Genomic DNA, 27,142 nt, shown 5'->3' with positions numbered 1-27,142 from the left:
CACAAGTCCTGAAGGTTTGGGTGAGTCATTCCCGTCTGCCTTCCCACTTGCCCCTCCCCGGCTACATGGGAAGAGGCCTGGGAGGCAAGGAGAGGGCTGGTGTTCTTGCCATTTAGGCCGATCGTGTGGTGAGAGGCTGGTATCCAAGCCTGGGAAGGCTGCTTTCCCTTCCTCTGTGCCATGTGCGAAGCCTGGAGACCAGTGAGCGGGGAAGCTGGTTGGTGGAGGTTTGCTGAGCTGCAGAGCCACAGGCTCACCTGTGCTGTCCCCCAAATTCAGCGTGATGAAGGAGTCCTTGGAAAGGCCAGCCCGAATCCCTGAAGATGACAAAACCTGTACGCAAACACCACTGCCCACATTAGCCTGGAGAGTTCAGAAGACAGACGGCCCTGGAGTTGCTGGTGCCTGTAAGACTTAGGGGATTGTGGGCAGTGTCCCTGGGAAGAGCAGGGAGCAACTCCCACCCTATCTTGTTCTTCACAATCCTTGGAAGGTAGGAAAAGGACCCCTAAGGCCTATCTTTTTATTTGTTCGTTCTTAGAGAAATTACTTGGGCAGGTAAAAGCAAACAACAACAACAACAAAACACACACACAAAACATCTTTAACTTGGAGATTTTGAGCAAGTAGCTGAAATCCACTGTCCCCAGTTTTGTCATCTATAAAATGGACACAGGATGTGTCTCATAGGCCTGGCTCATACGGGACACTCAAAGTCTGATGTGGAATCCGATTCCTGTGATCATTCTTTTAGCCTTCTCCTTGCTTGCTTTTTCTGAGTCCATTTAGTCTTGAGTAATCCCCAAGACATCCTGTTCCCAAGGACTGCAGCTCACTCTCTGTAGGCCTATTGGTTAGAATCTTCAGGGGAAGTGAAGCCCTCAAGGGCTTCTGACTCAGCAGCCTAGAGAGTAGCATAGGAAGATGAAGGTTTAAAAGCTTCCTAGGTGCCGGGCGGTATGGCTGAGTGATTGAGTGTTGACCGATGAACCAGGAGGTCAGGGTTTGATTCCTGTTCAGGGCACATACCAGTGTGGGACGTGCAGGACGCAGCCAATCAGGGATTCTCTCGCATCATTGATGTTTCTGTCTCTCTCTCCCTCTCCCTTCCTCTCTGAAATCAATAAAAACATATTTTACTAAAAAAAGCTTCCCAAGTGATTCTGATTTAGAACCAGATGCCAACACTTTGGCCTCAGGCTATACTTGAAGACCGATTTTTGTGGCCTTTGAAAGCTTGAACAGGGTGTTACCTACTCCTTGTTCAAATATCACTCCTCTGGTTCTACAAAATGTGTGAAATTCCCTGGAGGCTCTCACCTTTGCCTGGAAGGCAAAGTTATTTCAAAAGGTGGGTGCAGATTACCTGCTAAGGCTCCAGCCCAGACTGGTTGATCAGATTAGCTCCCACCCACCTCTCAGGTCCTGGAAGGAAGGGCTGGTATAGAGCCCTTTGATGAGCAAGAGAGTGAGGATGGTTCCAAGCCCGGGAATTCTGCCTGGGAGACCAGAACGTGGCTCTGAGAAGCCAGGGGACAGCTAGCGAGAAGGGAGAATGAGGAATGAGGAAGGAAGACAGTAATCCCTCACTTAATACATTTTTACATTATTAATATTTTTAAAACTTTTTATTTTGGTATAATTTCAGACTTACAAAAGAAGTTGCAAACATAGTACAAAGGTTTCTTATGCCCTTCACTCAGCTTCTTCAGATATTTACCTCTTAGAAACCATAGTCCAATGATCAAAACCAAGAAATGAACATTGATATGATTAATTAATCTACAGATTAATTCTGCAGAATTAAATTCAAATTTAATTGCAAATTAAATTATTTAAACTTCTCCAGTCGTCTCACTGAGGTTCTTTTTTTGGTTCTGGATCCAACCCAGGATCCCATAGTACATTTAGTTCTCAAATTTCCTTCGCCTCCTTGAACCCGGAACAGTTCCTCAGGATGTCTGTCTTTTGTGGCTGATGCTTTTGAAGAGAGCTTCTAGTTATTTGGTAGAATGCCCACCAGTTTGGGCTTGTCTGATGTCTTCTCACAAAGAGACTCAGGTTATTCATGTTGGCAAGAATATCCGAAGAGATGATGTTTTTGTCTCGGGACGTCTTAGGAGGTGGTAGAAGATTAGACGGTTGCTTTTTAATTTCTTTTCCCCAGCAAAGCACCTTAGGAGAAAATAGAACCATTTTAACAACGGACAAGCAATTTTAGCAATCACAGAGAAGAAGCGAGGCTCCCTCCTGAGCCTGTGCTCTGGGGCGCCCTGCTGTGCTATCCTGCGCACCTTAACCCGCGGGCTCAGCGTCTCCTTGCACACCACCCTTCCTTTGTCAAGCTTGTCTGCCTGGTGTGTGTGTGTGGTCTTCTCTTAGGGAGGCGAAGTATGGAAAATATTTCTACAATCTTTCATGAAAATAGGTCCAAAATGTACTAAAAATGTGGCTACGGCCTCTACTTAAGCACAGTTTTCTTTGGGAAGCAAATTTGATGTCATAAGAATTGAAATGTGGTTGAAGAAACAAAAGAAATTTATACTTCTGTGTGTTTGATATTTGTCAGTAAAAAATTTAAACAAAGTACAGAAAAGTCAGTTATTGATATTACAATGTTAGCTCATATGCCAATGGGGTAGGAAAGAAATACTTCAAAATAGTATAGGGAGGGAGGAGGCCAAGAGGAACTGTGAGAGAGAGAAGAGAGCCAGAACGCCTTTTGCCTGCCCTGCACAGTTAGAGGTCATGTACTCTTAGGATGACCTTGCCAGAGTGACAGCATCCAGAAGGTGCTTGTGTTACATGGGTACATCTCTCGTCTTGCTTCAAATTTAACGGAAAAAATGTATTCAGAGAATCAAAGATGAACTTCAGTTTATACTTGTTTGTCCATTTGGTGCTGGAGAAAAAAGTAACCAGAGAATAGGAGGCCTTTATTCTTTGATTTTAATGCCAATGCCCCTATTTTTGGAGAAAATCATATTTACTCAATTTAAAAGAGAAAAACAAAAGAGGAAAGGATAACCCCAATTTGACAAATTCCATTTGCAAAAGACTCTCTTTCTAAATAAGGTCACATTCCGAGGTTCCAGGTGAACATGACTTGTGGGCGGACGCTATTGAGCCCAATATGCTCGAGACCCATATGGCCAGTTTCCTTTTAGACTTTTCTTTGTGGATGTACCACTGGTGTCTCCAACTCAACATATCAAACAGGGAGATTGTTACCTCACCATGTCTATATATATTTACTCACCTTAATTATGTGGACTGACACCAGCACCCTAACTGGGTCTCAGGCGGTTCTGGATAGCCTCGGGAGGAGTTTTAGGGCGCTAAGGGTGTGGCAGTGGAGTGTACCTTCAGGCCACAATTTATGTGCGTCCAGGGATGAGACTTTAGTACCTAGTTTTATCAGTAACTAAGGAAACCCCCCTGAAATGGACAGCGGCTGAGACATTGCTGCAAGCCCTGACGGGATGCTGAGGTGAAGCACTGACAGCAGCAGCAGGTGGTCACCTGTGCTAGGTCTGGTGGGAGCCCTTTGATGAGGAAGCAGCAGTGACAATCTAAGGAGCCCTGGCAAGAAGTCGGCTACACAGATTGAAAGTTATCAAGAAGACGCTTTGAAATGTAAATTTCACATATAATTCTTGTTAGGTAAATGTACCCTGTGCTTTGAGGATGTGCTCCTGCTGGTACAAAGCCATCACAATCAGCCAGACATTCAAATAGTATATCCTCATCCTTTTTAGCTTATATTTTTCTGTGTCTTTCATATAAACACCAGTATATCTTACCTGGCATGTTAATATAGTCGTAAGGCATATCATTTGTATGTAAATAAATGCATGTATTAGGGTGAGTGCTCAGAGACCTTTTCAATGAGTGGAGAGTGTGACCAAAAGTTTGGAAAACCCTGGTCTTCAGAGTCAGGCTCACACTCCTCAACCCTGCTTGCATGGCCTTTAGTTACAGCCCCTAACTTAAAAAAAATTTTATTTTTAGAGTAGTTTTAGGTTTACAGCAAAACTGAGTGGAAACGATGCACGAACCACCTCTCCCGTTATCCACCTCCCCCGCTGGAGCGGTGCATTTATACAACCGATGAGCCTACATTGACACATCATCGTCACCCAAAGTTCATAGTTTATCTGAGGGTTCACTCTGAGTGTTGTCCATTCTGTGGGTTTGGACAAATGTACAATGACACTTATCTACTCTTATAGTCTTGTGCAGAGTCATTTCACCGCCTTAAAGAGCCTCTGTGCTCCATTTATTCATCCCGCAACCCTTGGCAACCACTTATCCTTTCACTGTCTCCATAGTTGAGCTTTTTCCAGAATGGCACGTAGGTGGAATCATAGTGTGTAGCCTTCACCCTTCTTTTTAACCTTGTCTTCACCCTCTCCCTGTGTACGAGGTGGGCCTATGTTCCATGTGTCCATCTACACACTCGATTCTTTGGTTCCAGCTGTTTTCTCTCTGTCAGAACTGCTTCTCACGGCCCACTTTCCTCCTTTTGTAAGAAAGATGGGGTCAATCCCATCTCCTCTTTGAGCCTGTCTTTATTCTCAGGCACGTTATCTATCATCCCCCGTCTGCTCTTGCTCTACTGGCAGTGCAGTAGGTTTGTTTATACCAGGTTCACCACAAACATGTGTGCAAGGCCTTGAGCTAGACCCAGGACCAGTACGACATGATGATGGCCGTGTCACAGATGTAACCAGGGCTACTCAGGACTGGACATGTTTACGACTATGGCAGTAACTAGGCGATAGGAATTTTTCAGCTTCATTGTAATCTTATTGGACCACCATCAATAAATGTGGTCCATCCTTGACTGAAATGTCATTATGCCTCACATGACTGTACTCATCTCAGAAATGGCTACTCAAGGGAGCGGGATGGGGCAAAAATCTACTGGTTATTGGCTTTCTTGTTTGCCTGCTTCAGTAGTTCTGAGGGCTGCCTGGAATGACATTGGTTGTTTATACTTGGGCTGTACATAACCAGACGTAAAGGTAATTTTTTACCATATCTTATAGTATGTTTAAGCAATTATGAGAACATGAATGTGTATCATGTAAAAATAATAAAAAGATAAAATCCAGTTTTGGCTAAGTGGTGAAGCAAAGTATACTCTTGGCTCCTGTTGGCAGGAGTTAGAGTTGGCATGCTTTTCTGGCAAGCAATTTGGAAAAATGCATCCCAAACTCATAAAATGTGCATATCTTTGATCTAACAATTCCATTCCTAGCAATGTATTAAAAGATATCATTATCGTTTTGGACAGAGATTTAGCACAAGGATGTTCTTTGCAGCATTGTTTATAATTGTGATGGAAATTTAGAAATGACCTACTTGTTCAATAGTAGAAAATTGGTAAAATAGGTTATGGTTTTCCCATATGATGGAATATTTAGTTGCCAGTACAAATTGCATTGTAGAAAAAAAAGTTAAGATGCAACTTTTGCATAATGACATATAGCTAAGTGAATTAAGCAGGGTATACTAGTAAGTAGTATTTTCAGTTTTATTGCAACTTGTTATTTAAAAAAATGTGTGTAAGTAGACTTGCATTAATATTCACAACCTGTGGCTCTATCCCCCATCCAGCTTGATTGCAAGAGGTTCTTCCTCCTAGAAGTTTCCCCTCTTCTGTCTCTCATCACCTTACCCTGGCCCTTCACTCCTTTGCAGGTCACTTCTTGAAGCCAACTTTTCAGGCTGTCTCTTTCCTCAGGAAGCTTTGCAGAAACACGGACAGCAACTGGTCCCCTTAATTCCTCAAACACAGGCAAGACTGAGCAGTGGTGCTCAATAAAACTTTCCTGGGAATGACAAAGCCAAAAGGAAAACTTAAAATGGATACTGGATATGTTTGCTCCCAGAGAAGTTAGGCTTGGGCCAGTCTCACCATGTGTTGTTGCTTCTCTCCTCTCCCTCCAGCTGGTCACCATTTGCAGGGACTAGCTTATCACTCCCCTCTCCAGGGTGTCCTTAAGCTTATCTTCCTGCCAGGAGCCCTTGCCACCAGCCCCACTGAAGAGAGGAGAGCTGATTTCCTAAAAGGAAGCATAATTTGTTGAAAGTCATTCCACCCACACTGAGGATAAAAACATTTACATTATTATGCCGAGTGGTTTAACTTAATGTCAGAAACCTCCCCATTTCCCAATGGGATCTTATGACTGCATGACCAAAGGGCCATGAAAGACCTTTCCCTTACTCCCCTTACTTTCCAGAACAAAGGACAATTGGACTTAAAGAGAAATGCCAGCTATCATTGTGGAATGCAAGAATTTTTGGTAGTAATAAAAGGAAATATTCTATCTCAGCCATATGCCTTTGGTTTTTACTGTGTTAAAAAATTCAATTTTAACTGGAATCTCATTCCACATATACATCGAGTGGCCAGATTATTATGACCACCTGATGTTTGTAGGCAAATTAGCCATACACTGCATCGTATGGGATATGGAAGCCAAAGGCCTGTTTGAACACCTTTGCTGTCTGCAGTTACCAAGATAAAACGTCTCCAATTCACACAGGCACACAAGGATTGGACAGTCAAGCATTGGAAAAAAGTCATGTGGTCCGATGAATCACGTTTCCAGTTGCATCACTCAGATGGCAGAGTGAGAATTTGGTGGAAACAGCATGCAAGCATGCACCCCACATGCATGAGTACAACCCTTCAAGCTGGTGGGGGCAGTGTTATGGTTTGGGGCATGTTTTCCTGGCATGATTTGGGCCCTTCAATTCGTGTGGAACAACGTCTGAATAGCACAACATACCTAAGTATCGTTGCTGATCAAGTTCATCCTATCATGTTGATGGCGTATCCCAATGGAGATGGCTTCTTCCAACAAGACAATGCGCCATGCCACGGTGCTCGTATTGTGCAGGAGTGGTTTCAAGAACATGAGGGAGACTTTACCTTGCTTAGGTGGCCCCCACAATCACCAGATCTCAATCCAATTGAGCATTTGTGGGATGAAGTTAAAAGAGCCATCAGGCAGCTGGTTCCACAACCAACAAATCTCACCGAACTGGACAGTGCTATGCATCAGGCATGGTGTCAGATTCCTCTCATCACCTTTCAACATCTCGTGGAGTCAATGCCAAGAAGAATTGCCATAGTATTGAAGGCAAAAGGTACTGATGGGGTGGTCATAATTATCTGGTCACTCAATATATATATCTCCCACGTTCAAAGGCTGTTAAATCGCGTTGTTTACCCATATCTTCAGGAAAAAAAATCACTTCTGTCATTGTAAACAACCTGCTTTCCTATTTATAATGGTCTGGGCCTCTAGCAACTTCAGCATGACATTATAGCTAATTTGCCTACAAACATCAGCTGGTCATAATAATCTGGCCACTCAGTGTATATGGGTGTAGAAAAACCCTTGAAGAGATACATCCTAGAATACAAACAGTAATAATCTCTGGGTGAAGGATATATTAGTTATCTATTGCTGGGTAACAAAATACCCTAAAACTTAGCAGCTTAAAGTAACAAATATTTATCACCTCGACGTTTTTCTAGGTTAGGAAACTAGCTCAGGGTCCTCTGGGTCAGGGTCTCTCACAAGGTTGCAGTCAAGGTGATGGTAGGTCTTAGTCAACTCAAGGCTCAATTGGGGATGGGCGGGGAGAAAGAGGGGGACATCATAGTGCGTTGACAGTCTAATGTGTTGGGGGTGTCAGGAACACCCAGGGATCCCCAAGACCTCCCCACCCCCTGGTTTGCTAATTCTCCAGGAGGGCTCACAGGACTCAGCACGTAGTCGTGTTCTATATAACCATGACTGTATAATCATGATTTGTGACGGGGAGAGGATACGAAGCACAACCAGCAAAGGGCAAAGGTGCATAAGGGAGAGGCTGGCGGAAACCAGGCACAAGCTTCCAAGAGTCCTCTCCCGGTGATGTCACGCCAGACACACCGAGTCCCTCAGCCATGTGTGAAATGAGCCCCAGCAGTGAGGGGTGGTAGCCTGTGTGAATTGTTGTCTGCCAGGGACCCACATAAAAGACTCAATGCCCAAGGGTTTTACCGGGCTGGTCACGTAGGCACCCTCTGGTGGCACGTATCAACATTCCAGACTCCCAGAAGGAAGGCTGGTGTCTCGTATCCGCCTGTCGTTTACACAAACAGTTTAGGCGCAGGGATCCCTACTTACCAGGGAACGGTGGGAACCTTTCCGCCTGAAACCCAAGTTCGCAGACGCCAGCCAAGGGCCACCGTGCAGCAGACCTTTCCAAGGAGAACAGCCCAGGCCCGCTGTGTTACCTCTTTGCTGCACTCCTAACCTCAGAAGTGATACCCATGACTTTTCTGTGTTCTCTTCACTAGAAATGAGTCCCTGGGTCCAGCCCACAGGCAAGGGGAAGGGATTCACCAGGATGTGAATCTTACACACTCCCTGCGACAGGGGTGGCTTTGCTTTTTTCCTCTGTGTTTTCCATTTTCTCTCAATGACATGTAGTGCTTTTATAAGAATAAAAAGCTATTTTAAAACCACAATTGATTATATACACAGCAGCTTGTACTGTTGGTGGAAGAAACAGTATATTTCTTGGTGGAAGAAAAATGGGATTTCTTTAGGCCCCACCCACACTCAGAGGTGTGGATTCTTATGGCCTAATAACTCTTGGTGCTTGAGATGGTGAAGTTACCTGGGAGGGAAAGTTAGAATGTTTCTAGTTATATTTATAAAAATAAATGCAGGATTTAGAAAGGTTTAGTCCTTTAGAACTAGCACCAGTAGCAACGGGAGAGCTGAAACGGGACAATACTTTGAGAACTGGCAGGATGCGGAGGCTGGGGGAACCGTCGCCAGGCTCCAGGAAGCTCAGGCCACCGAGACATCATGCCCTGCAGGGCTTTGATAAATGCACGAATGGGCAGGTGCAGAGGGCGGCGCTCGGCACTGCTCCCCTGGGCTGGGCAGTGGCTTTCTCACTGCTGGCCTGGCGAGAAAAGATGAAGGGAGGAGGAGCTTCTTCCCTCTCCCCTTCTGAGCTCAGGATTTCAAGAGGACAGGAGCCTGGCCTGTGGGAAGATGAACCTATCACAGAGCAAGGGAGAGTTGCTGCCTGTTGGTGTGTCACCCATGGTGGGAAAGGGGTCCACTACCCTTCAGAGGTGCACAAGGGCATGGGGGTTGGGGGACACCTGCTGTTGTCAGGTATCTGGAAACACAGAGGGCATTAGGACAGCACTGCCTGAGTCACACCTAGGCATTTAGTGTGTGTGTGTGTGTGTGTGTGTGTGTGTGTGAGAGAGAGAGAGAGAGAGAGAGAGAGAGAGAGAAAGAAACAGAGAGAGGCCTCCTCCAGCACCCATGATCCCCCAAACTGCTCTATCTTTTTCACCCATGTAATTAAGATACTATTTTTTTAAAAAACATTTTTCTTTTTAGTAAATTTATTGGGGTGATATGGTTAATAAGATTATATAGGTTTCAAGTGTACATTTCTGATACATGATCTATATATTGTATTGTGTGCCCACTACCTAGAGTAAAATCATCTTTTGTCACCACATATTTGACCCTAGATAGCCTAAATGCTATTATTATTATCATCATCATCATCATCCATTTCTTCCCACCATAATGTAAGATCTATGAGGGCAAGGATTTTGTCTGTTTTGTGGCAGGTATAGAATAGACACTCAATAAATATAGTAGAATTGAGTTGAAAACCATGTTGATGCCAGTACTTCATGTTCTTTGCTCCTGTGGCTTGCTGGTGTTTAAATTAAAACTGCGTAGGTTTGCCTTTCAACTTAGTGGGTTTCAGCTGTAGAACTTCATGAACTTTAAAACAATTCTGTCAATATTGTCCTAAGTGAAAGCAGCCACACAGAAGGCCACATATTGTATGATTCCATTTATACCAACTGTCCAGAATCGGCCGATCCACAGCGACAGAAAGTGTTTAGTGATTGCCAGGGGCTGCAGGGAGGAGGGAGCAGGGGGTAGCTGAGTGCTAATAGGTGGGGGTTTTCTTTTGGGGGTTAATGAAAATGGGCTGGAATTAGATAGTGGTCGCGGTTGCATAACTCTGTGACTATACTAAAAACCATATGTTTTAAAAGGTGAATTTTATGGTATGAGAATTACACCTCAACAAAGCTGTTATTAGAAAAACACAGATTTGCCATTAAATTCCCCAAGAGGCAGGTTGGCTGCTGCTTTTATTGCAGTTCCACAGATAAATAAAATAAGGGTTGTTGGCAATGTGGTGTGATGAAAATACTGTGGACATTGGAGTCCGACACTCAGCGTTATATCCACAGCCTTAGCACCATGTGACCTTAGGCAAGTTACTGTTCTAACCTCCTGAAGCCTCATTACCCTCTTTCGAAAGTGGGTATGCTAATACCTAAGGCATTAGGCTATGTGAAGGTCAACTGCATTAACCCATGCGAAATGCCCAGCACCAGGCTTGACAGCCTGACAATGAGCTCAGTTCTCTTCCTTTCTTCCTCCTACCTCAGAAGAACTGCTACATGCCTAGGTGAGTGGCAGAGCAAGTAATTAGAATCTGATTACTGAGGCAGGATCTATTTTGTGGTGTCCAAAATGATGAATCTGCCTTTTGAAGCCCATTTGTCTGCAGTGTTCGGCATTGTTGTGTGCATTATTTGCCATGCAAGCTCACTATCCCTTGGTCTCCATTCTCATCAAATTCAGGACAAATGCCCTAAAAATATCTCTGAACATACCCAACAGGAAAAAAAGAGGCAGCCAGACTGAACTCATTCCATGGATTCTTGTTTGCTGGGTGGTTCTGCAGTCTTCCTCTTCACACAGTCAGTTCTCTGGGACATAAAAAAGCTCTGATTTGTAGTGTGTGCCAATTTCCAAGGTGCAAATACTTTCCCCAGGGCTGACTGCTAGCTACCAATGAGCTATCACAGAACGTGGAGTTGGGAAGAGATGTACCCAATCAGTTCTCTCATGATGTGGGAATGGGCTTTGCCATATCACTGCCTTTAAAGGGTAATTATTCCACCACTGCTCAGCAGAGCCTCTAGGAAGCTTCTGGACACAATTGCTTAGAAAGAAAGGGGTCTCCTCGCATATATTTTTCACAGCATGACACCTCTGTTGGGCCTTTCTGCCTCTTGAGAACACAGCATGTAAGGTACAAATTTATGAGCTGGAAACTAGGGTTGGGATCTGCCCAGGGGTCTATCGGAGAGTGGAGGGAAGGGCTGGTTAAGAGAACCAGGCCTGTTTGGGAGATGTATTTTTTGACCATGTGTAAAGTTGCATTGGAGTCAGCACATTCAGGCCACTCAGAAAGTGCAGAGTCAATGGCAGCAAACGGTGGCAGAAAAGGGTCAGGGTCATGGTTGACCTGCATGGGTTCCGTGCAAAAGGATGCGAGCCTTCTGCTCTCGTCAAGAAGGCCACCAGCTCTGTTCAAACATCAAGATCAGCAACGTCACATTACCAGGGTTGTTTGATGATGTTACAAGAGCCACTGGTGAGTTTTAATATTTGTGCCTTGAGTCAGGTTTCCCAGAGGGAGCAAAGGTTTGTGCTACCAAGTTTTCCAGGCAGCTCAGGCGGGGGAGGGAGGGCTCAAAACATGGGAGGGTCTGTACTGAGAAGGCTCTGTTCCCATCTCACTCTCGGTTGTCTTTCTGTGACTTTCCCTTTCATTGTTGTCCTTGATATTTGTGATAGATAGTTTTATGTGTCAATTTGACTAGACCACAAGACATCTGGTTATACGTTATTTCTGGACATGTCTGTGAGAGTGTTTCCTCAAGAGGTTAGCATTTGAATCAGTAAATTGAATAAAGGGAATTGTCTTCCTCAATGTGGGTGGACATCACCCAATCCATTGAGGCCTAAATGGAACAAAATGGTGGGGGAAGGAAGAATTGGCGTGCTCTCTCTTTGCTTGACTGTTAGAGCTGAAACATCAGTCTTCTGCCCTCGGTGCTCCTGACACTCAGGTCTGACTGGAGTCTACACCACGGGTTCTACAGCTCTCTGGCTTCTAAACTGCATGGAAAGCTTCCCTAGGTTTCCAGCTTGCAGATGGAAGGTCATTGGACTTTTCAGCCTCTGTAGTCATATGAACCAGTTCCACATAACCAATCTTTCTCTCTCTCTAATCTCCTTGTTGGTTCTATGTTTCTTGAGAAGCCTGCCTAATACAATATTTCACCTGTGTGAGGTTGGTGGGAGAGCATGACATGCTGATGGGGAACCAGATCGCAGACACTGGATAACTCCAGAACTATCCCTACTCAGAGCTGTCTAACAGCGGAATGGGATTTGCCTCAGCTGGTTTGCTTCCACATGGTTGGGATGAGAAATTTGATGTCTTCCACAGGGATCTAGATATATGTATTTGCCTGCAAAGATTCATAGTGGCCTGATCTTATGGGGTCTTCACCGGTCAAGTACATTTCCTGCCTTAGTCAGAATGATAACAATCCAGATTCTTATGCAGACTAGATTAAAACATTCAGTTATGTTTATATTTATTTTCACTGAGTGACAAATAGCCTACCCTTTAGTATTTCCCTTATTCCAAAAGTTAAATGTGAAAAAATTCAAGAATTTTTCAGGGCATGACAAATAGATACTTCACACAGGAGGGCCAGTAGATTGGTTGTGCCTGTCTGGAGAGTTATGCTGAGAAGAATGTTGGTACTGTATCCAGTTTCAGTATGAAAAGCTATCACAGTTGATTGGCTATGTCTGCCAGGGATGCAAAAGTCAGGAGCAATGACATGTTTGCCACATCCATTCATTCAACCACCAAGTATCGAGTGCCTGTTATAAGAATAGCACTGTCCTAAGGGCAAGGGCACTGTTTAGAGTCTGAGTCTCTATTTCAGGTGCAGGTGCACGGTTCTCGGAGCTGACTCTATTTGCTGTCCCTGACTGACCCATCATTTTCCAGGTCTAGCTAGATCAAATGATTCATCTGAGGCCACAGAATTAGTTACAAGAGAGCCAACCAGAACACAGGACTCTTGACTTCCTAGTTGTCTATCCTGTGATCCTCTAGTCATCATATGGGTGAGCTGACGGGAAACATTTTTATTCTAGGCTCTAAGTTGCAGAAAATTCCTTGACCTTCTTGTATCTCTTTGATAAAGAGTTGACCTTATACTTGGGCTACAGCCCAGGAGTTAGGAGACTTCAATTTTTTCTTGGAACCTCCCATGCCCAATCACCTGCCACTTTTGAGAATGTAACACAGTCAGAAATGCCTGTGGAAAATTCTTTGTTGGCAAAGATCAATGTGGTGTTTGGTTAAAGTAGGATATTATCCAAAGACTCTAATAGGGGTTACCGAGTGCCTGAGGTGGGTGGGAGCTCTATAGATCCAGGATCAAATGGCAATTGGGTGAATTTTTCCATGGCTGAATTCCAGGAAAATTCTTTCTGATATGGTTCTGTTGTTTAAAGTAAGCATGTCCTGCCCAGGTTTTGTGAGAGTTGGCTTGTCCAGATGGGTGGGTGGAGAGGCACTTGGGAGGAGAGATTATTTTTTTCTCATTAGGATCCAGTTTATTCCACCACTTCCGGAGTTCACTTTACCCCATAGTTGGGGAAAGGGTGTGTGCCTCCCTGCTGTGCTTTTAATCTGAACTTCAAAACTTTGCAAAGCAGGCTACTCTATCTCTTTTCCTGCTTAGTCTTAATGGAGTCTGGTGAGATTTGACCTCCTCCTAAGTGTCTACTCAGAGCTCTGTGGCCCTGATTATGATTCCAGGGAGCACAGGACTCCGGCCACTAGTGGGAAAATCTTTGCTTCATGGCCATGAATCTTTCTCTCAGAGAAATTATAGAGGGGCTGATTTATATAACCATGTCTATTTAAGGGTTGTTAAAAGGGTTTCTAGGAAGTTCAGACAGGATTGAATAGGTGTTCTAAAATGCCTTTACCCATGGGGCATTGTTCTAAGAAGCTCATTACTGGTCATTAGAAAGCCTGATGTAGGAGTAGTCCAGCCTGGCTCAAATCTCCCTGGCTCACCTGAACATTACCCATGGGTAGGCAAATCCTGAGTAGGCCAATGGCATCCTGGGCTCTCTGCCTGAGAACATTCTCTGTCAGTGCTTGCTGCGGACAGTGCTGGGGAGTTAACACCCCAGGAACCCTCAGCCAATAAGGGATAGGACTTGGTGGGTGAATCCCCCAGCATCCTCACCCCACTACGAAGTCTCTGAAAGGGGGATGGAACCTCCAGCTATCTGCAGTGGCACGTTGCTCATTTCTGCCTCTTCATTGACTTGCCTCCCTTCCCTGTCTCAATTTCCAGCTCTGTCACTGTGTGTTCTGGTCACTTCTAAGTAAACATTGGCACCCAAATCCTGGTCTTAGACTTATGAGGGAACCCAGCAAAACCTAGCAAACTTCCATGTCTTTTCCTGTCAGAGCTGGACTATCTGAAAGGTGGAGGGATATTTTTATAACAACCCTGGAGACCTCGCAATGCCACGCTGGACGGAGTGAGAACTTGTTGAGGTCCACAGCCTTCTCCTCTCTCCTCTGTTGGTAGGTAGAGAGATATTTGTCCAGCCAGGGGTTGATATTCTCTGGGGTGAGGGAGGAGTCCACAGTGTACACAAAGTATGAATCATAACTCGATGGGGAGATCAGATTGACCTGGAGAATTAATATTATTACTAAACGCAGCCTTTACTCCAGCAGTAACAAGGGACAGTGCTGGGCCTCAGGAGCCAGCAGAATGATCCCCACCATTCACTGAAATACTGGGTGGTGCCTGTGGATCAGAGCCTGGGAGCACCAGCTAGGTCTTGATGGGAGGTTAAAGCAGCTGGCTGGTCTGGGAAGGAGAGGAGCTTGCAGGGCCCTCTCTGCTGGGGTGGGGTGTGGGGAGAGGGAATGATAGAATTTCTAGTCTGAAGGAGCACACAGTCCATTTTCTTTGTTAAAATAGGTGACCCCATTCCCTTTGGGCAGCCAGGTAAAACATCTCCTAGGAATGCCAAGTCCCAGGGCACAGTGTTTTGTTTGCATGGTGCATACGGTATTAACAGTATCACAAGCTTGTGCCCACACTGAACTGTGGTCACAACCAAAGGAGACTAACCTTTGCCCTCTTCTTGTCATATCCAAGGTTAAACAATGTGACTTCTTGGACATCCTGCCTGCCCTATGTTTAGGTAGCACAACTAGAAGTGAATTGTCACTTGTCCTCTAATGTCAGGCAAGTGGTGGAACAGCTCAGGTTGGGGCACTGGGCTGCTCTGTTCACAGAGCATCACTCTGACCGCTGGCCTCTGCTGCTCGGTGACAGGTATAGGACCAGGCTCAGTCCTATGGGACTGACAGGGACAGGAGAAGGGGAAGAGAGAAGGAAAGAATGCTTCTGAAAGAAGTAGTTCTTATTTGAGAAAGAGATGGTGTTACTGTCCCAGCTTAATTCCATGAGCTTTTCTCTTTCTTTCTTCTGATGCACTCACCCGTGGTACCTCCCCCATGCCTGTCCTCCATGGTCTGACTCCTTTCCATTCTTTCAGAACCCAACTACACCAGGAAACTAGTGCATATTGGGAGATGACCAAGTACTAATGGGTTCATATGTTGACACTGATTATAGCTAGTGTTTGTTGAGTGCCTACTCGGTGCCAGGCACTCTGTAAGGCTGTACGAGGATTGTCATGCTTAATCCCCATCACATCCCAGAAACTAGGCACTATCATAATTCCTAATTTTAAGATAAGAAACCAAGGCACGGTAAGGGAAGTGACTTTCCCAAGGTCACACAACTAGTAAGTAGTGGGGCCAGTACACAAACTCCACATTTGCAACAAATATTTATTCAGCACCGACTACATGCCAGGCACCTGTTCAAGGTGAACAAGACAGGCAACGTCCCTGCTCTCCTGCTCCCAGGTAAAGTCATTTACAAAGTCCCAGAAGCAAACCTATCAGCAATCTCTTAGGTAGGGATTAGAGCCAGGCAGATCATTAAAATAAGCTGGTGTGCAGCCACTGGGTGGCCATTTAACCTGGGGGGTCAGGAAAGGCTTCATGAAGGGGTGACATTTAAGGTGCAATCAAGGAGCCAGACTCCAAATATGATGGGGAAGAGGGCTCAGCTGGAGCAACAAAATAGTTAAGGCAGGAACAGAAAGGAGAGAGAGAGAGAGAGAGGGAGAGAGAGAGAGAGAGAGAGAGAGAGAGAGAGAGAGAGAGAGAACACATGACAGGAGGGAGAGGCAGAAGGAGCCCCTTCCAACCTCCCAGTTAACAGTCTTCACTGAGCAGGGTTTTCCAAGCTCAAAGGGACTTGGTGGCTCCCCTGTAGGAACTAGGGGGACAAGGGGACTTTAATATGAGCCACATGGGTAACAATGTGATTAGGACCAGGGTGGGAGCTGGGTGCACACCCAGCCTGCTCCCCGTTGGCACAGTCTGATTCCATCCAGGGAGCCCCACAGTGCTGCAGGGCAGGAGCCACCCAGAGCTGCGGTGGGCGGGCTTTGTGTCAGGCCTGCACTGTCTCCACTCCCAGGCAGGACAGGGCCTGTGCAGCTGCCTCTAGGCTTGGCGCCAGCGCCCCTCGCTGAAAAACACAGGACTGATTGCAGTGATGTTTTGCAAAGGAAATAAGGGAGAGAACGTGACGTGGGCTGAGATTACAGCTCACAGCATTTCAGGCCCAAGCCAGTTCTGGTAGTGAAGGTTCAAACTCCTCCCTGAGAGTGTTTCCAGGAAACCCCACGGCATGAAATGATAATGCCAGATGTTCTAGTAAAAGACAACCCTCCCAGAACAAATAACAACAATAACAGAAGGGAGAATTAATCCTGCAGGTAGGCGAGGGAGAGTGGAGCGAGATCCAATACTGTGGCCAGCAGGCATCTGGATGGTTCTGGACGCGTTCCATATGCCGCATGCCTGTGTCTTCCCATTCTCTCACTCTCCTCTTCCCTGTGATGTATGGGACCAGTGCTTCTGAATGAGGAAGGTCCTGGTCACAGAGAGCAGGCGGCTGGAGAAGGAGGATTTGCAGCCACCCACAAGCTACACATTTCATGGATGAAGAAAGATACTCCTCATGGCATGTGTAGAGCACACGGCCAAGGCAAAGCTCATGCGCTGGATCTGTGCTATGAGGGTGGGGATGGGTGGCATGTTCGGGTCACCAATATCCAGGGTGCTTGGAAGGAACAGCTGTCCCAGAAAAGACAGAGAGCTGTGTGAGTTGTTTTGGAAAACAAATGCCCCGAGAAAAGTGAAGAACGTACATGGGAGTGGAGGGGATGTGGAGCGCATTAACCAAACCTCCTCTACTTTGGGTACTTTAGAAGTGGGCCCAGGAAATTATGTTCACACCAGTCCCAGAAGAAGCCTCGATTTTCCTTTATGCTTCAGTCTTAAAATATTCTGGCAAAATCATTGCAATTTGGGTAGAGGTTAGGGTTTCAATGGTTTGGGCTCTCCTAGTCTCCATGTTTTTGGTGATGGGAAGGGCGGGGAATGTGCATGGATTGGTATAGGGCCAAGTAGGGCCTCCATGCACAGTGGTGCACAGAGTTGGCCCTCGCACACAGATGCTTGGTCAAGGGGGTGTATGTGGAGGCCAAAATTTAGCCAGCTCCACTGGCAAAGCTATTTGCTCTGGTCTGCAGCTATTTCAGCCCAAAGAAAGAAAGCACTGAAAAATTGCTTCTTCTATCAGGACATGGTCCCTCGGGAGCTAAGGATTGGTGCTACTGTTCAAGAAAGAGAACAGGAAGGGGTAGTAGAATAAGGAATTCATTCTGAGAAGCCTCCAGGTCTTGAGCTTGCTGGCAAGAAGGAACTATCCAGACAACGTCTTTGATATGAATCTCCCCAAGATGGAGAAATGTCTGTGCCCAAACAAAGAAGATCAGGATGTTTCGTGTTCCTTTACTTCTTTCACATGCACCCAACTAGAGTCACTATAGGATTGAGAGCCGTGTATAAAGGACTCAAGAGTTTCTAATCAGACCCGAGGGCCACAGCTCCCCTTGTGGCCCTGCAGGGTGATAAGGGCCTGGCTCCTACCCTTGTCCTGCCCTCATTGGCACAAGCTCTATGTGCCACTCTTGGTAGTTGAGGTGCCAGCCTGGACTCCAGCACAGAGTGGAGTTGGAGGATGTGCTCTGTCGGTATAGTTCCTGCACCTGGAAAGCTGGAGAAGAGCAGGTTTTCAACGCCTCTTAGGGTCTGGAAGCTGAGATAAGCCTCCAACTCAACCATGTATTGAGGTCATGTGGAATCTTTCTTCTCAATTCAGATAGACTTGCTTGTTATGTATTTTGCTCATTCAGTTCTGTGATTCATGCAAACTCGAAGCAACCTGACCCAGAAAATCACCATAAAATATGTCAGTCCTCACTGTAAATTTTTGCTAAAGATATCCATTCTGGTATGTTCTATATGATTCTGGAAGTAGTGAAAAAATGTAGAGGACATCATAATAACTCCCAGCACACCAGTGAGAGGTAGTTCTGCCTTTGTGTTGGAGAAGGGAAGATTTCTTACCCTGACTGAAAAGCAGATGAATGCCAATGCTTTCCTCTTTGCCTACATGTGGGATTAGAAAGGATGCACATTATCACGATCTGAATACCCATTTAAATGTGACTGTATTTGTCTTGCCAGATTTTTACTTACATCTGTCTTCTGTATTTTTGCCAGCCAGATAATTAAGTTACTTGGCCTACTCTAAAAGTGATTTCCCTTTTTGTACCTTTAGCTAGCCCCCTGGAGGAAGTTTTACAGATTTATGTGTAGAATGACCATACCTTTTGGTTTGCCCAGACAGTCTGGCAAATTCTTTTTGATTAACAATTGCTAATTATTTTTAGTTCCCAATTTCACTATCCTATGTGTCCCATTTGGATGTTAAATTATATGGTCTCCCTACTCATGAGTGGGAGAAGTGGGTAGGTGGAAATTCTCCCCCTTGTAATCATTTTGGCAACCACCATAGTTTTTAAGATACATGTTTATATACACACACATATACATTTATTTCTTGAACTGTCAACTTTAGACAATATTTATTAATTCCCTATTGTGTGAAATGAGGCTTATAGAACACCCCAAATTTCCTCCACTTCCATCACCTTTGCTCTCTCCAACTTTTGGTCAGTCATGATATTGCTTTCACATTGTCAAGATTTACATTAGTTCCATGTATATTCTGTTGCATAATTGCAACCAAGCTTTCTGCTTCGTCTGTAGCTAAATTCTGAAAGCTGAAATGCAATGAATAACATTTGTAATATTATCATTATGTAACTACTATAGGCCTGGTGCATGAAATTCATGCATGGGGGCGGTGGGAAGGGTCCCCTCAGCCCAGCCTGCACCCTCTCCAAACCGGCAGTCGGACATCCCTCTCACAATCCTGGACGGCTGGCTCCTAACCACTCACCTGCCTGCCTGCCTGATTGCCCCTAACTGCCCCCCCAGCTAGCCTGATCGCCCCCAACTGCCCCCCCTCCTGCCAGCCTGGTTGCCCTCAACTGCCCCCCCTGCCGACCTGGTTGCCCCACACAGCCTGCTGCTCAATCGTTTGGTCATCCCTCACTAACCCCTCTGCCAGCCTGGTCACCCCATGCAGGCTGTTCGGCTGTCCATTCGGTTGCGATGGCCGCTTAGGCTTTTATATAGATAGATTATCCCCAGTAGAAGTAACTTGCATGAATGAAGCTTTAGAGAAGGAAATGTCATCCTATGCCACAAACAGGAAAATGTTTTAAGTCAAATGGATTAATTTTTCTTACATTGTTATAATTGCTCATTCCCCCTACCCTCACATTTTAGTTTGCATTATATCTGAAGTGATTCTCCCCCCAACCCCCGCTTTTTTACAGGCTTTGTGTACATTTATTTATTTATTCATCCATTTTTGGTTTGCTTTCCCCTGTAGTTACTAGTTCTTTTTCTTTTTTTCCTGTCGACTGAAGAAACATGTCTTTAAGAGCTTCCAAGTTCTTAAACATAAATGGAACCATCTTGTTCTTGGAGATCTTCAGAGCCCTGTGACCTTTTATTTTATTTTTTTATATATATTTTAAATTTTTTTTATTGCTTTTAAAGAGAGGAAGGGAGAGTTAGAGAGGGATAGAAACATCAATGATGAGAGAGAATCATTGATCGGCTGCCTCCTGCACACCCCCTACAGGGGATTGAGCCTGAAACCCAGGCATGTGCCCTGAATGGGAATCATACTGTGACCTCCTGGTTCATGGGTTGATGCTCAATCACTGAGCCACACTAGCCAGGCAATTTTTATTATTTTTAAAAATTCTCATCCAAGGATATGCTGTTATTGATTTTTAGAGAGAGAGGGAGGGGGAGAGAGAGAGACATTGAAATGAGAGAGAAACACTGATTAGTTGCCTCCTATACATGCCCAACCTATGATTGAGCCTGCAATCTAGGTATGTACCCTGACCAGGAACTGAACCTGCAACCTTTTGATGCACGAGACGATGCTCCAACTAACTTAGCCACCTGCCCAGGGCTGACCTCTTATTTTAACTAGGACCAGTTGCTTTCTAAGTTGATTGCAAAGTTGTCATCCCAAATTTTGTTTTTCATTGGTTTTTTGTGGTATTCCTTTTTCTTCAGAAATCATTTAGTATTATTCTTTCTAATATTTTATTTGATGTTTTGCTGAAGGCTATTGTCAAATAATGACTGCAAATAATATATCGAATAATTGTCTGCAGTGCTAGATTTCTGAAAATGTCTTTATTTTGCCCTTATACAAGGCCGATACTTATGAAGATCCAAAAGTCCAGAGTATTGGTCTGGATCCCATAAGGAGACAGAAAGCAAACAGAAAATTGAACAGGAAAAGTAATACAGAGAATTATTAACTATAACAGAGGATTGGAGTAATGAGGAATTGTCCAGTAAGAAGGAAAGAGAATTCTGCAGAATACAGGAAGAGCAGATGTAAGGAGCAGCTCCATCTCTATGATGAGACAGAGCATGCAGGAAGAGCCACCCTCCAACATTTTCTGAGATGCTGATCTTGTTGGAAAGGGCACAGCCATGGCTCACTGAATAGCATAAAATGCTAATTTTTATTGAGATGAATTTATCAATTTTTCCTTAATGGGTTTGAGGTTTCATGTCACAATGATAAAGGCTTTTTTAACTCCATCACCAGTCCCAGGATGATTTGGAAAAAAGATCCATGTCTTTTTAAAATGTTTAATGTTTTGTCCACTTGTAATGGGAGCAATGTGTAGAAATCTATCCTATTTTTCTTCCAGATGGTTGGCCAACTGTCCCAACATCATTTAATAATTAATATACTTTAACTTCATCCATTAGAAATGTCACCTCTATCATGTACTAAACTCCCATATGTGCTTGGATCTATGTTTACACCCTTTATTCTATTTCATTGATGTTTCTGTCAACTCATTCATCAGTGCCAAACTTTCTAATTGCTGCACCTCTATAATCAGTTTAAAACATGGCAAAGTTAGTTCTTGTTCCTTTTGCTTTTGTTTGGGAATTTTCATGGTTTGTCTCTTATGTTTATTTATTTTTTTAAATTGATGGCTTTAGTTTAAATGATCAAGTTCCAATAAAAAATTTGTTGGGTGTTTTATTTGATAGCGTGAAATTTACACTGTTAATTAGGAGCCTATTCCCTACATTGTTAAAGATGCCCTCCCTTCTGGTTTCCTCCCACCTCTTAATTATCCCTTCCTATCTCCTTTGTTCTTTGTTTGAGTTGGGTTAGTAGTAAGGGGAATATGTAATTTCTTGCCCAAACTGGACACTTTTGGGATTAAACAGGTTGCTATGGATAATTATGTTGGAACAATAGATGTAAACCAAGGCTGCCTTGGGCACACTGGGATGGATGGTCTCCCTGGTCACTGGCCTCTTTCCAATTTACCATTTCCCCCTCTGTCATCTTATCTAATTGCCCTGGTCATCAATTGCAACCCACATGTTAATGATTCCTGAATTTGCATCCAATTTCTCTCTTGAGCTACTGCTCCACATTTCTAGCCCTTTGCCAAACAAGTCATCCATATGGCTCAGTCATGTCAAACTCAAGTTGGATTCAGCTTCCCTTCAAAATAGCCCCCTCCCTGCTTGTCTTCTAGTGAAGTTAGCCATCCAGTCTTTTGAGCTAGATACCTGGCTGTGATCTGGAATTCATCTCTCTCCCTCACTGTCCCCATTGATCTCCAAATCCTTTCAATTCTATCACAGAAAGAGCTTCTGAATCCAATCCCACTTCTTATTGCCACTGTCTTGTCTTTATTAGGGGCCTCATTATCTCTTTTCTGCATTACACTGGCTTCTTTTCTCATCATCCCACCTTAAAGCTTTCCTCACTTCATCTAGCCTCCTATCCAAGTGAAAGCATAAACCTGATCTTGCCATTCATCTGCTTGAAGATCCGTGTCAGCTCCACCTTGCCCAACTCATGACCATGGAATGCAAGGCCATTATAACCTGGCTCAGTTCTCTGATTTCAGTTCTTACCTGTCCTGGTACAGATGCCCCCAGTCCCATTGAAAGTCTTTTTATTGCCCAGATACACTGTGCCTCTTCCACAACCCTGACTCTGCACAAACTGGGCTCCCTAAAATGCCCTTCCTGCTCTTCTTTACCAAGGCAAACCTCCTTAAAGACTGGGATACAGCCTCACCTGCTTTGTACAGCCTTCCCTGACTCTCCCAGCCAGGGAACCCCTCTCCAGTGCTTCTGTAGCTCCCTATTCACACCTGCCACCCACTCATCACACTGTGACTCCCTCTCTGTTTATATGTTGCCCTCACTCTATGTGTGAATACTTGTGATTATGTGCAAAGTCCATCTGGAATGCAGCCAAGGGCAAGCTTACTTATTATTATAATTATAAATTACAACAATAAATTCCAATTATTCATAGTAGGAGTTGTACAGGAAGACCTACTTTATCTAGGTATTATTCTAATCTTCAAAATAGCCCACCAAGGTCGGTTTCTCTCTACCCATTATACTGTTAAAAAGCTGAGGTTGAAAGAGTGGAGTAACTTTTCGTAAGGAGCAGTAGCTAATAGGTAAGATTAGAACCCTATATGACTCCAGAATCCATGATCTTTCTCCCTCCCTAAGTTCCTTTGAAGGCAGGTTTCCCCTCCTGATGATTTTTTGGGATCACATCTCTTTCTCACCATTCTTGACCTCCCCTTTTCTCTCCCCTGCTTATTGTAGGAAACTTAGAAAATGCAGCAACCACAAGGAAAAAGGTCACTCATAATCCTGCCATGGTGTAGACACTTGAAGCCATTTTTCTCTGCATGCACCCCGCCCACTTTTCCTTTGATAAAAATGAGATCACATGCTGTGACAGTTCTGATGTATGTATTCCATGTTATTGTACAGTCTTCCTCTGCCCATTTTGCATCATTCATAGTGGCCGTGTGAGTGTCATGAACAGACACTGTTTTTGTGTGGCCTCCCATGATCTGGAAATGAGGGAGTGGGCAAAGCGGGCATGGGGAGGCCAGTGTGGGTGCCGGGGTTTAGATCACTGACCTGAGACCACCTCACCAGCCTGTAACATCTGCCATAGACATTGTATAAGTTAGGATGAGAAGGATCTTCAAACTCAAAGATGACTAGCTTCCTGCAGGTGCAACAAGCCGTGCCTCACCTAAGCTCACCTCCTGCCTCTCTCAACACCTATTTAGAGCTTCTTTATTGATGCCTCAGCTGGGAATTCCTCAGATATCTGCCAGGCTCTCAGGTTGTGCCATCCAGAGCAGTTCATGCTCTGCCCTTCAGGCTGGCAGACTCCATAAAGCATCTTTCCTTCACCCCTTCCCACCCATCTCCCTGGGATCACTCACTGAGAAAGTGCTTATTTTTAAGCCTTTAGTCCCAGGCTCTGCTTTGTGAGGAACCTGGTTGGGCGATCCTTTTCAGTGCAAAAATCAACATTTTCTGATTAATTTCCTCCACGATTGCTTAGTGGAACAAAGGCAGAAAACAAGAGTTCTTAAATTGCAGTAGGTGGACCAGGCTTCTGGAGGCTGGAAAACTCTCTAAAATTCTATGAAAAATTGTTAGTGTGCATGCATCTTTTTTTTGAGACCATTGCATTCTACAGATCAACAGATTAAACAATCAGTAACAGAGAGAAGGGGGAGAGGAAGGGACGGAGAAATTTGGGTTCTAAGGCAGTGTTAGAGAGAGCGGACAGAGATGGGACACCAGGGTATAGACTTCTGGTAGTGGGGGGACGATGGCACCAGCGAGAGAAAAAGGGTGAATAAAAGAGGAAGTAGGAGTACATGGAAAACACGTTTCTCTGATTTTATAACTACATGTGGGTGGGAAGATGCTTCTGGCCTTCATGTCCTGTCCAGATAGCCCATGCTGAACATTGTATCGGAACCGTCCTGTTTCTGCGACTGGGGTTCACTTTTCTGATTTATTCGCGGACAGGGTTGGCATTAGTGATTTCTAAAGAACTTGCAGCAAGAAAATGCATCTTCTGGCATTTTCCCTGTGGCTTGATTCTAGCAGCTGGTACCTTAGGAAGTCTAGCATCTCTTGGTTGTGCAGGAGGAGAGGAGCTCCAGCCCAGTCCTCACGAGGGACCTGGCCAGCCCTCACCACCGGAAGTGTCACACTGGAATGAAAATTATGTTAATTGAATTTGGGGGGGTTGTGCCTTTGGAGCAGATGGCCAGAGTCTAATCTAATTTACATACTGATAAGAGTTGAAAAATGATACCTTCTAAGGCACAAAATGCCTGCACTGGTCTGGCTTGGAATTAGCATAAAAGTGTTTATCACACTGGCATACAGTCAGAGTCTGGGTGAATTTGCATCTAAAAATCCACTGAAGCACAGGTCCCTTTCAATGTTTGGTTTGCTCTGCAGCTGACAGGTATTCTGACAGGTCCGAAGACAGAAACCAGAATCTGGCCTACTGGCCCATGTTCTTTTGGCTGGTGAGAGCCCTGGAGTGAAAAGGCAGATCCCTAAGGTCTGTCTTCGAAGTGGCGGCTCCTGATGGCCTTGGCTGGAAGACTGGCGTTTGAGAAGGACTGTTTCTCCCCCACCCCCAGGAACTATGAGGCTCAACAGCTTTAGGTGGGCCAGACTTCTGCAAGCGTCATGGGAGTGTTTGGAAATAAAACTTTATTTTCATAATCCCCCCCCCCCCCCCCCCCCCAGCTGCTTTGATGGACTTCTGCCACCAGCAGAATTGACAGGTTGTTTTAGCCTCAGGTCTCTTTGGCCTTCCCAGTTTTTCCCCTTCTTCTGTCAAAGGAGTGAGGTCATGATCAGGTGTGTGTGTGCACTTGTGTGTGTGTATATATGATATATATATCACATTCATGGAGTTTCCTTTGGGGATGATGGGAAGGTTTTGGAACTTGATGCAGGTGGTGCATGCATAGTGTTGTAAGGAAACTAAATGCCAATGTGCTGTACACTTTAAGACAAGTAATTTTATGTTATATAAATTTTACCTCCATAAAAAAGAGAACCAGGTTGCTCTGCATGCAACGTGGAAGCTGCTAGCAGGGCAGGTTTCAGGACTGTTGAAATAGCCCAGGTGGGAAATGATGACAGCTTGGACTAAGTTGGTGGCTATGAAGTTGGAAAGAAGTGGATGGACTCAAGAGATTTCTAGAGGTAATTGTAAGAGACTAAGGATCAACCCTCACATCACAGGAGCCCTAATGTGGTGTGAAAATGAAAGGGAAAAGGGACATGGCAGGGATCTTCCCTCGGGGGTTCCAGTTGAATGCCTTGCTTTATGCACCTAGAACTCCTTGGTTTGACAGGTGCATGTACAGTGACATACGTTCTATTGGTGCCATGTGCAGCTGTGCCACTGTGGAGAATTGAGGCTTTGTGTGGGAAGAAATATTTGGGAGCTTGTGCATTGGTCACTTTTCTGTTATCTTATTGTGTCTGAGAAGCTTCTCAGGAAGTGAGGAGCAGATTATCAGAGACACCCATGCAGCTGGAGAAGCATAGACCACACACACCACACCGCGCGCCCTAGGAGGCCAACGGCACACGCTCGCCTGTGCAATGGGCACAGAGGAGTCCATAGGCTTGTTGAAACCAGAGGGGAAAGCTGTGGCCTGTCTTCCCTGAGCTCTTCCAAGATGGTGCAAATAAAAGGAGAATCATTCCAACCGACCATATGTAATTAGCCCAGGTGAACTCCCTGCCCCCCGCACCCCCATATGGAGCCTCTTCAAGATGATGTGGGATATATATTTGGATATTTCCATAGTAGGAGAAACTTGCCTTGAGTTTCTTCTGTTTTCATTGTAAAAATAGTCAGATGAGTGGGGCATTGACTGGGATTGGAACAGGCTAGCAGAGCCATTAATCCAAGTGCATTGAATCTGAAATTGCTGTTCAGAAGTCCTCTTTCCCTCCCTGCCTTATCATCTTTATCCATAAATAAGATTGTTATTAAAAATTTTTTTCCAAAGCAAGGAAGTTCTTAGTGAGTGTTTTTATCCTGAATTAATCTCCCTCTGGGAGGCATAAGGCGCACTATGTGGGCCTTGCTGCTAATACTGTCCTGAGTGCCCAGTTATCGTCTAATAAGCATAGTCTTCATCCCCATTGCTTAACAGCTTGATTATATTACCCAGGATGAGGGCTGTCCCGGCCTAATCAGAGACAGTTCAGACAGTACACCCCAGTGTGAGGCCTCCCTCCCGAGAGCAGGATGCCCAGAGCAGGACAACACTCCTGGGCATGGAAGGTTGAATGAGTCATGTCTCAGGCCCACTGGTTCTGCTCTGCCTCCACAGCACTAAGCTCTTGGATGGTCCAATCAGGGGCTGGCGCATCTGAGGGCAGGGCGCCTGCCTAGGGAGGACTGAAATGTGAGTGGTGGGGTGCTCCTGACCAGGAAGTTCTGATATGTATTTTAAAAGGGGTGTGAGGTATAGTGAAGGTCACCTAATGAAACCAGCACTGAAGTCTAAATATATTTAAGAAAAAAACCTTACACACAAAAAGGATAGGAGAGGGATTTTAAAAATTAACCTTTGTTGCCCTAACTGGTTTGGCTTAGTGGATAGAGCGTCGGCCTGCGGACTGAAAGGCCCCAGGTTCGATT

Source organism: Myotis yumanensis, unplaced genomic scaffold (assembly GCF_028538775.1).
Source record: "Myotis yumanensis isolate MYYU_CA2020_CCGP unplaced genomic scaffold, mMyoYum1.0.hap1 SCAF_1, whole genome shotgun sequence".
Classification (NCBI taxonomy): Eukaryota; Metazoa; Chordata; class Mammalia; order Chiroptera; family Vespertilionidae; genus Myotis; species Myotis yumanensis.
This window is presented reverse-complemented; position numbering follows the sequence as displayed.